The following is a 10883-nucleotide window of genomic DNA, read 5'->3' on the forward strand; positions in this document are numbered from 1 at the left end:
ACGAGTGGAATTGTTGCGTCTTTTATTTTTCAATATGGATTTAGGACCAGTTTGAAAAAATCTCCTAGAATTATGCCAATTGTAGATTTTATTATCCTCATAGTCCCGCAAATCTCGAACAAACTTTTTTTCTTTAAATGCAGTGATGGTATCCTCAAGGGCAACAATTTTAACATTTATTTGATCTTTCATGGTCTTATAAGCGTCCAGACCTGAATATTGTGCAAGGGAAATTTCTATTTCTTTAATATTGTTCTCCAACACACCTATTTTACTTCGTTCTTGTTCTACAATTAATTGAATAAGTCTTTTGGAGCATTCAGACAAGATTGTATCCCATTTTGCAACAAATTCTTGGTTAAATTCTACTGTGGGTCTTTTGTTCAAGCGAAGTCCTCTGGGAACCATGCTTTTGTCAAGATATGCTTGCAAGGTTTTGCTGTCCCACCAGGTACGAATTCTCGCTGACATTACTTTTTCTAATTCCCACATAATTTGATTCATTTCTGTATGCGTTTCCAAAAGGGTATCTTGCTTATCAAGTGAAAACATTTTTGCAGCTCTCTCCATCCGTAATCTGTCTGAAGTAACAAAACTTTCAAAATTCTGGTTGCTATTAGCATCATTCATCTGGTCTTCCATTATGTAACACAATTTTAAAAGGAACTATAAGTCATGCAACTTCATCTTATATATTGTACAATGTCTCTTTTTGAAAGATTCGAAGCAATGATATTTGACTTACTGAAGAGTTCCTGATCGTAGATCACAGGGAGCACGGGTATGATAGCTCAAGATGAATAGTAAAACAGGTTTTTTGCCCAGCTCACCTGTGCAATGGAAGCCAGTAATCCTGGGCTGTGCACGGAGAAGGGTTTGGAGAGCCAGTCCATGTGCATAGAAAGTGGTTGAAGGATTTCACCAGCACAAAACTCCAGGCGTATTGTACTTTAAAATAAAAACTTCTTTATTTTCTTATCATTAAAAAGTCCATGCTACAATGGTAAGCCCATGTCAGAGAGGACGCGTTTCGAACATCCAGTTCTTATTCAGTCTCTAAACCATCTAGTCACAGAACTGTTTAAAAAGGGCTGAACCAAACATGTGATCAAATGCAAGGAGAGAGCAAGACAATACAAAAACATTAACCCATTAGTGTGAATCAATCCATATAGTGCCATAAACACTTATATACATACATAGTATCAAAGCAAGATTAATATGCAAACATCAATTCATTTCTTTTATTTAAACCCTTAGGGAATCTTGTACCCATTAAAAACATCCATTTTATTTCCCTCTGAAAAAGGATATCTTTCAAATTTCCACCTCTTCTAGGTAGTTTAATTTTTTCAATGGCATTGACTTTCATGCCTTTCAAATCACCTGCATGTGTGTCACGGAAATGTTGAGACACTCCTGATAATTTTCTCGTGGTAGCATTATTCACATCATAGATGTGTTCAGATATCCTTTTTCTGAGGGAACGACAAGTGCTGCCTATATATTGTAACTGACAAATGGTGCAAGATATCAAATAAACCACATGGTCTGAACTGCAGTGTGGTAGCGGTGTATTTTATAGTTATTCAAGGTTTGAATTGGATGTGACTTCTGAAATTCCCGAGTATATAGCAAAGCGATTATTTTTTTTTGTGACTTATAGGGGTTGACTCAACATGGAAAGTAAGTATAGCATGGAAGCCATTTAGATAAGGAAGACATTCAGGATAGAAGTCTTTAGCATTGTTATTTCATGGGATATAATAGTATGTACTAAATATGAGGAATGTTAGCAGATCCTCTACAATTTTGGTCATCCAGAGGTGACATTGTTTGGATTAAAGATGTTGTCTCTTCTTTACTTCAATTGACCAAAACCCCTTTGATGATTTCTGGTGATAATTGCAGAGTTTCTCTCTGAGACACTTTTTGCCCTTTATTTCTCAAGTCTGTCCCCAATATCTATAGCAGGGGTCTCCAACCTGTGGCTTGGGAGCCACATGTGGCTTGCAGGCCTATGATCTATGGCTTGCTGCTGTTTGCCAGCTTGTTCCCTTAGGACCTGGTCTAGCAAAGAGCTATGAAAAACAAGCCTCCAGATGGTGATTTATGTAAGTAGTAGTGAACAGAAGAGCAGATCTGCATGGCCATATACTGTTCTTGGGGGTTAATAGATAATTTATGCATGGTAAACCAGGGAACATGATGATACTATTGGTCGGAGATGGTGATTATATCTGGATTTGAGAATGTGATGGGAGTGCTTGATATAAGAATACTGATTGGACGTAAGGTGGGAACCCCTTGATCTTGGTTGACTGCCTCATTTTGTGTTCCGTGGAAAAGCTTTGGCTGTCATTGAACCAGTAATGGGGCATCTGAATGACACCACTGTAAGGAGGGACAGGAGATGGATATGGTTCCTGATTCTGTCTCAGAGCGGAATGTGGATAAGGACCCTGTCTTGGGGCTGAATGTTGCTTCCAAAGACAGAAATGTGGGGGACCACTTATCTATAGTAAAAGAAATTAGTTCAGAATCCTGACCATCATAATAAAAAAGTATTAAAACCTGTAACGAGAGTGATATTCTTACCATCCTAACTTGTGGGCTCTCTGTTTTGGTAACTGCTACTTATTGGATCCTAACTGCCGCATCATTACAAAACTGAATGGTGGTGATGCCCATAAGTAATGACTCTTGTAAAACAAACATATGGGGGGTGGTTAAATTTTTTTACTGAGCTCAGAAGAACTAAAAATTTAATACAACTAATCAGATTTAACTATCTATAGGGCTTGTCCAGTATTGTTAACCCCTTAACGACCGCGGGTGGTAAAATTACATTCTAGTGGTCATAGGGTTAATCTCTCGCTGCTGCCGGCGGCAGGAGCGAAGATCGGCACACATCTCAGTTGATTTATACAGCTGAGATGTGTGCCTGCTAGGCACGAACAGAATCATTATCCGCCCGTGCCATTTAACGCCTTAAATGGCGCTGTCAATAAGTGACAGCACCATTATAATCGCAATAGCAGTAATCATTTACATACCGCCAAAACCGTAAGTCACATGACGTGATCTCATGACTTCCGGTGGTTGTCATGGTAGTTAACATGACTCGCTTACTGTTCCACCCGGCCGAGAGCTGGGTAAAACAGCAAATGAGTATATCTGCTGTTCACAGTTGTGTAGCTGTGATCAGCGATATGGAAGAGCGATCAAATTCCTGATCCATATAGTACCCTAGGGGACCTTGTAAAAAATAAAAAATGTACACATACAGTTAGGTCCAGAAATATTTGGACAGTGACACAAGTTTTGTTATTTTAGCTGTTTACAAAAACATGTTCAGAAATACAATTATATATATAATATGGACTGAAAGTGCACACTACCAGCTGCAATATGAGAGTTTTCACATCCAAATCGGAGAAAGGGTTTAGGAATCATAGCTCTGTAATGCATAGCCTCCTCTTTTTCAAGGGACCAAAAGTAATTGGACAAGGGACTCTAAGGGCTGCAATTAACTCTGAAGGCGTCTCCCTCATTAACCTGTAATCAATGAAGTAGTTAAAAGGTCTGGGGTTGATTACAGGTGTGTGGTTTTGCATTTGGAAGCTGTTGCTGTGACCAGACAGCATGCGGTCAAAGGAACTCTCAATTGAGGTGAAGCAGAACATCCTGAGGCTGAAAAAAAAGAAAAAATCCATCAGAGAGATAGCAGACATGCTTGGAGTAGCAAAATCAACAGTCAGGTACATTCTGAGAAAAAAGGAATTGACTGGTGAGCTTGGGAACTCAAAAAGGCCTGGGCGTCCACGGATGACAACAGTGGTGGATGATCGCCGCATAGTTTCTTTGGTGAAGAAGAACCCGTTCACAACATCAACTGAAGTCCAGAACACTCTCAGTAAAGTAGGTGTATCTGTCTCTAAGTCAACAGTAAAGAGAAGACTCCATGAAAGTAAATACAAAGGGTTCACATCTAGATGCAAACCATTCATCAATTCCAAAAATAGACAGGCCAGAGTTAAATTTGCTGAAAAACACCTCATGAAGCCAGCTCAGTTCTGGAAAAGTATTCTATGGACAGATGAGACAAAGATCAACCTGCACCAGAATGATGGGAAGAAAAAAGTTTGGAGAAGAAAGGGAACGGCACATGATCCAAGGCACACCACATCCTCTGTAAAACATGGTGGAGGCAACGTGATGGCATGGGCATGCATGGCTTTTAATGGCACTGGGTCACTTGTGTTTATTGATGACATAACAGCAGACAAGAGTAGCTGGATGAATTCTGAAGTGTACCAGGATATACTTTCAGCCCAGATTCAGCCAAATGCCGCAAAGTTGATCGGACGGCGCTTCATAGTACAGATGGACAATGACCCCAAACATACAGCCAAAGCTACCCAGGAGTTCATGAGTGCAAAAAAGTGGAACATTCTGCAATGGCCAAGTCAATCACCAGATCTTAACCCAATTGAGCATGCATTTCACTTGCTCAAATCCAGACTTAGGACGGAAAGACCCACAAACAAGCAAGACCTGAAGGCTGCGGCTGTAAAGGCCTGGCAAAGCATTAAGAAGGAGGAAACCCAGTGTTTGGTGATGTCCATGGGTTCCAGACTTAAGGCAGTGATTGCCTCCAAAGGATTCGCAACAAAATATTGAAAATAAAAATATTTTGTTTGGGTTTGGTTTATTTGTCCAATTACTTTTGACCTCCTAAAATGTGGAGTGTTTGTAAAGAAATGTGTACAATTCCTACAATTTCTATCAGATATTTTTGTTCAAACCTTCAAATTAAACGTTACAATCTGCACTTGAATTCTGTTGTAGAGGTTTCATTTCAAATCCAATGTGGTGGCATGCAGAGCCCAACTCGCGAAAATTGTGTCACTGTCCAAATATTTCTGGACCTAACTGTATTTGGTATCACCGAGTTCAGAAATGCCCGATCTATGAAAATATTAAATCAATTCATCTGATCGGTAAACGGCGTAGCGGCAAAAAAATTCCAAACACCAAAATTAAGTTTTTTGTCGTCACAAATTTTGCGCTAAATACAATAACAAGCGATCAAAACGTATCCTCTGCGCAAAAATGGTACCATTAAAAATGTCAGCTTGAGGCACAAAAAAGAAAGCTTTTACTGAGCCATAGATCCTGAAAATTGAGTATGCTATGGGAATACAGAATATGGCGTAAAACGTACACCACTTTTTTCTGCAAAAACTTCTGATTGTTTTTAACCACTTAGATAAAAGTAAACCTATACATGTTTGGTGTCAACAAACTTGAAACGACCTCAGGCATCACACTCACTCATCAATTTCACCATATAGGGAACACAGTGAATAAAATATCTCAAAAACATTAGTGCTATCGCACTTTTTTTGCAATTTTTCGGCATTCAGAATTTTTTTGCTGTTTTCCAGTACACTATATGGTAAAATTCATGGTTTCATTTAAAAGTAGAGCTCGTTCCTCAAAAAATGAGCCCTCATGTGACCACATTAACCAAAAATTATAAAAGTTACGTCTCTCGGAAGAAGAATGGCGAAAAAACCCCCCGGAAAGCGCAAAATCGTCCGGTCGTGAAGGGGTTAAAGAAAAATGTTTAAAAGCCACTCCAGGTCAACCACTTTAGTGCTCCCTATTGGTTTTTTGACAAGACCACTGAAGCATATCACTGTTTTATTAGCGCTATGCTGTCCATAATGTCATAAGTAGTGAGGAGCAAACCTATGGATATTTGGGTTTGCGGACCTTCACAGGAAAAAGAAAATTGGGTTCAGCAAGAAAATTTGACACCGAACAGCAAACCCCATACAAGTCAATGGGGACGTGATTTTCGTAACTGTAAAATGGGTGTAGTAAGCGTTAGGGGACTACAAACTGAAGTTAAATGTTAGTAAGTGCAGGATAGTTATGCATACCATGTTTTCCGTTTTTTCCTGGAGATCACACTGCAGTCAGACTTTCGTCCGGGCCTGCTTACTGAAGTTCATCAATATTCACTGTTTCCCCCACCCTGTCTGGTAGTTTCTGTGATTGGTTGCAAACTGCTATAAATGCCTCCCATCCTGTGTATGTGTCTGTCATTGGTTGTAGTCAATTTGCTATATTGTAGTGTAAAAAGACATAGGCTCCTGCCATATTTTGATAGAAAGTCCAGGTAAAACAACAGTTGTAGGCTGCAGCTCCCACTGTGAGCTTTACTGTGGCTGGATATCAAAATAGAGGCAAAAAAAGTAGCGTTCCACAATTTGCTTTATATCCATACATGGTAAAGCAGACAGGTGGGGGCTGGTATTAGGATGGGAGGAACCATGGTAATTGGCCACCCCCAGCCTAAAAATGCCAGCCTGCCTGCAGCTGCCCAGAATTTTCATCTCCATTAGATGTGACATGCTGGTACTTTATCGGGCTCATCTCAATTGCCCTGGTGTGGTGACAAAGTGGAAACATAAGGAGTTAATGAAAACTGTGATTTATCAACTTTCTTCAAGCCCTGAAATAATAATTGGGAGGGCTCTATGAGACCCCCATTACTAATCCTGTAAGTTAAAAGAAATAAAACACAAAAAATTCCTTTATTTGAAATAAAATACACACACCTTATTTCACTCCTTCACTAAACCCAAAAATACCCTTGCAGATCCAATGTACTCCATACAAAGTCCCACGGCTATTCTGACTCTGCTACATACTGAAGTTGCAGCACGTGAGCACATTAGAAAACATAACCACACTCTATGGCTTCAGGCAGACAATGACTGAGCCATGGCTCTGAGCAGTGATGTCACTGAGTTTACCTGCAGTAACAGCTGGAGGTTCCCATGGTCCCCACCTGTGACCACAGGTAAACTCACCTCAATGTGAATTCATTGAGTTCAATGAGAGCTGCATTTCCCTGCAGAAAACCAGGGTTTTTGTCAAGAGATGCAGATTTAGTGCTGGAATTTATACACTAAATTCCTAAGATTCTGAGAATTGTCAGGAATCAGCCAAGAACTACAAGGGAGGACCTGGTAAATGACCTAAAGAGAGTTGGAACAACAGTCTCAAAGTTTACTATTAGTAACACATTACGCCGTCATAAGGGCATGCAAGGTCCACCTTCTCATGCCAGCAAATGTCCACACCCATTTTAAAGTTCCAAATGACCATCTGGATGATCCAAAGGAAGCATGTGGTCATATAAGACAAAAAGAGATTATTTATATACCAACTCCACTCGTCGACTTTGGAGGAAGAAGAAAGATGAGAATAAACCCAAGAACACCATCCCAACTGTTAAACATGGGGATGGGAATATACTTTGTGGGGTGCTTTTCTGCAAAGGGGACAGAACAACTGCACCTTATTGAAGGGAGGATGGAAGGGATCATGTATCAGAAGATTTTGGCTTCCTTCCATCAGTAAGAGCATTGAAGATGGTTGGGTCTTTCAATATGACAATGACCCAAAGCACGCAGGTAGAAAAACTAAGGAGTGGCTTCGTAAGATGCATTTCAAGGTCCTAGAGTGGCCTAACCATGCTCTAGACTTAAACTCAATAGAAAGTCTTTGGAGGGAGCTGAAACTGCATTCTTTACCTTGCAGCCAAGCATTCTGGGTGACATAATTCCCAGTCCACTTTATTAGACAGGGGCAGCCTTTATTTTTTGCATCAGTCCTTTTCGACTGTCTAGTCAGATAGTGTGATGGGGTTCTTGCTATGGATCTAAAAACAAAGCAGCAAAATAATACAAGTAGTTTTACATCAAATCCCACATATTACCACCCACTTAGTAAGTACCACACCTTAATCACATTGTCTGTAAAACTCTTTGTTTAAGGGTTTATTCAGATAACTGTATACAATTGATTTCTAAATTTTTATCACATAGTACACTGACCCATGTTAATCAATGAGAAGTGCTGATGACTATTTTTTTTAATGACAGAATGTGTCTGTGAAAAAAAAATCATTGCATTTTACTCTAAAATCATATGAGCCTTAACCATTTACTGTAAACCCATTTGTGCATGAATTAAACAGTATGACATCTGATTTTTATGGATATATTGCAGTTCTGTACACTAGAGAGAAAGCGCTTGATAACATATGGCACTCACTAAATGAATAAAAGTACAATAGTTTTATTAGTGCACTTAAAACTAATTATTGAAAGCTGCTGCTGTAAAAAAAGTTAGGAAAAAAATCATCCTACTTATTTGGATGAATATAGTACCTTTTTTACACTGTCATGTGACCCTAAACTAGGGGTGAAGGACAGGAGAGACTGATTGCAGCATTCACAGTAACACAGTCAAGTGGAAAAAATATAGTTGTTTTTTCTTGTGGGAAGACTGTATGGGTACACATCACTCCAAATGAATTTGCTGTTTACTCTTAATTCATCTGGTTCCCATTAAGGTTTTTTTAATAGTAAAGCTGCATTCAATAGTTGCTGCAAAGTGACAATTGGACCCCGATTGTATACAGGACGAGAATCGCCCGTTGAAGAGAGGAAGCAGGGTCTGGATTGCTCTGAGCCAGCCCGGAGCCTACGTTGGGGGTTCAAGGCAGGTCCCCCATATTGTTGTTGCTGCTAAATTTATTGCACTTGGTCGGAGTGATGCAAGGTGTAAAGTGAAAAGTTTTATGTCAAAAAAAGTTTTATGCAAAGTGAAAATTTTACGCAAAAGGGAATGTTTATTGCCCAAAGTGAATGTCTTATGCTGAGAATGCATTTTACAGTGTCAAAGGTTTTACATGTTGTAATTTGAAGTATGTGAAAGTTTGCAGCGTTTAAGAGACCATGCCTCCCATTAAGGAAAGAAATGTTCATGTTTTACAGCATAACCAAAGTTTTTAGTTTCCACTGTATTGCTTTCTTTCCAGCCCGCGGACGTGCTGGGATTTGCTGTGGGAGTGTGTGGCGCCCAATGCGTCTTCAGGCACCACAGGATACTGCACCTCACCTGTGGTGCAGTATTCATCTCGGATATGGAGGAGGTCATTGCCGGTAAACCACCACAATACATTCAACACATAAACATGGGAGCTCTATCAATGGGACCTGGGCTAGGGTAGGAGTCGGGGGTAGCCATCACAAGGTATGGGACCTCTTGCCCACTAGTTCAGAAACCCAAGAGGCGGGGCACCTGCAGGGGAAGATAGGAGCCATCTCACACAGAACAGCTGGGGCTCAGGAACAGACGTCAGTCAGAAGTGACAAGGGCAGAAAGGGGCCAGTGATCCGGAGCTGGAGACATGACCAGGGTTCTTAGGAAGAAGGGGGATCCCAGGGTTCATAGTGAGTGCTGCAGGCACCCATGACCCATTCCACAGCCCAGGAACTGGGGTGAAGGGAAGACCATTTGAAAGGACACACAGAGGGAAACACCTGCCTTGACCTCCAAACAATCCGGGATCGGCTAGAGCCCATCACAGCGGAGTCCGGCACTCCAAAGGCGGTGTGATTTCAGTAAGTAAAGAACGTGAAATGCACCCTTGGTGTCGCCCCATCATTGCCGGCGCACCCGACATTGCGCCCCTGTGCCATAGGCGACTACTACCACCAACATCCTTCCTGGGGCCTAGCTCTACCTGTGGAAAGCTGCAACGCTCAAGCTGTATCACCATCTGCCCCAGAAGAGAGAAAATTCCGCAGCGACAGCTGATAACTGGCCGCACACCACAGGTGGTTTCACAAGCAACTACTCCCATCATCCCCATCACCATCTTTATTGACACCGCTGGGGTCATGGAACCGGGCCTGGCCACCGCAGCGACCCAGAAGCTGAACCAAAAACCCGATAAAGGGTAACCTTAGACCCCATGTGTGACGCCCTGGCCAAGCCAGGAAGTCACAGATAGAGCCCCGCACAACACCAGTAACCTCACTAGGTAATACCAGCCAACCACATAACACCCTGGTCACCTCCCTTAGTGCTTAATGGACACACCAGGGGGCGGAGCCAGGCGGTTGGACATGCCCACCGAGGTGTTCAGAGAACCTGAGGAGGGAAAAGTAGTCAGTTTCTAGTTGGAGTCTGTTAGTAGAAGTGAAGTAAAGTAGAGGCAGGCCTGTGTGTCAGGTCTGCGACTAACTGACAGGTGCCAGGGTAGGAGCCCGGGCACCCTTGGCTAGGAGGCATATGGAGGCCTCTGTCTGCAGGAGCCGGGAATACGGCTCGGTGGAACCGTGGACCGGGACAGGGTAGTGGCCTGCTGGTACTGACCCGGGGAACCGATTCGGAAACCGGAGCACAAGAGGGGGTACTCAGACCCCGAAACGAGGTTTAGAAACTACTGGACTGAGTTAATTAACTGATTGCGGTCTGGACTTTAGGTACTTTCCCACCCAAAGTCCCTCATAGAAGACAACAGCGCAACGAGGGGGATGGAAAGCCACCGCCAAGGCTCAGAGATCCCACGAGCCAGCGTCTGCGGGCAAACCGGCTCTTCCGACATCCACAAGCCGGGGAGCGGACTCCTGATGCTGCAAGCGCAGGTAGTCTAACAACTCAAATAGGTGCAGGAGAAAGGCAGAGACCACCAACCGGGTGGGGGAACCCGACTGCAACCGGCTGCGGGCACCGACCACCATCATCTTGGTTTACCAGAGACTCGAGTGTTTCATTCTAATAGTGAGTACACCAGTGCCCTACGGCCGTCCATCTCCCTACACCGCCAAAACACCCCCAACAGGTCTCGGGGCCACCATGCCTGGCAACGGAGGGGTTAACAACTTGCTGCATACCATCTTCCCCGGATGCCCCGTAACTGCAGCGGTGGTGTCCACCTTCACCACATCCCGTGGGTGGTGTCACGAACTTAAAACACGGCTCCGGCCATACACCTATGTCCCCAAACC

This window comes from Anomaloglossus baeobatrachus, chromosome 6 (assembly GCF_048569485.1).
Source record: "Anomaloglossus baeobatrachus isolate aAnoBae1 chromosome 6, aAnoBae1.hap1, whole genome shotgun sequence".
Lineage (NCBI taxonomy): Eukaryota > Metazoa > Chordata > Amphibia > Anura > Aromobatidae > Anomaloglossus > Anomaloglossus baeobatrachus.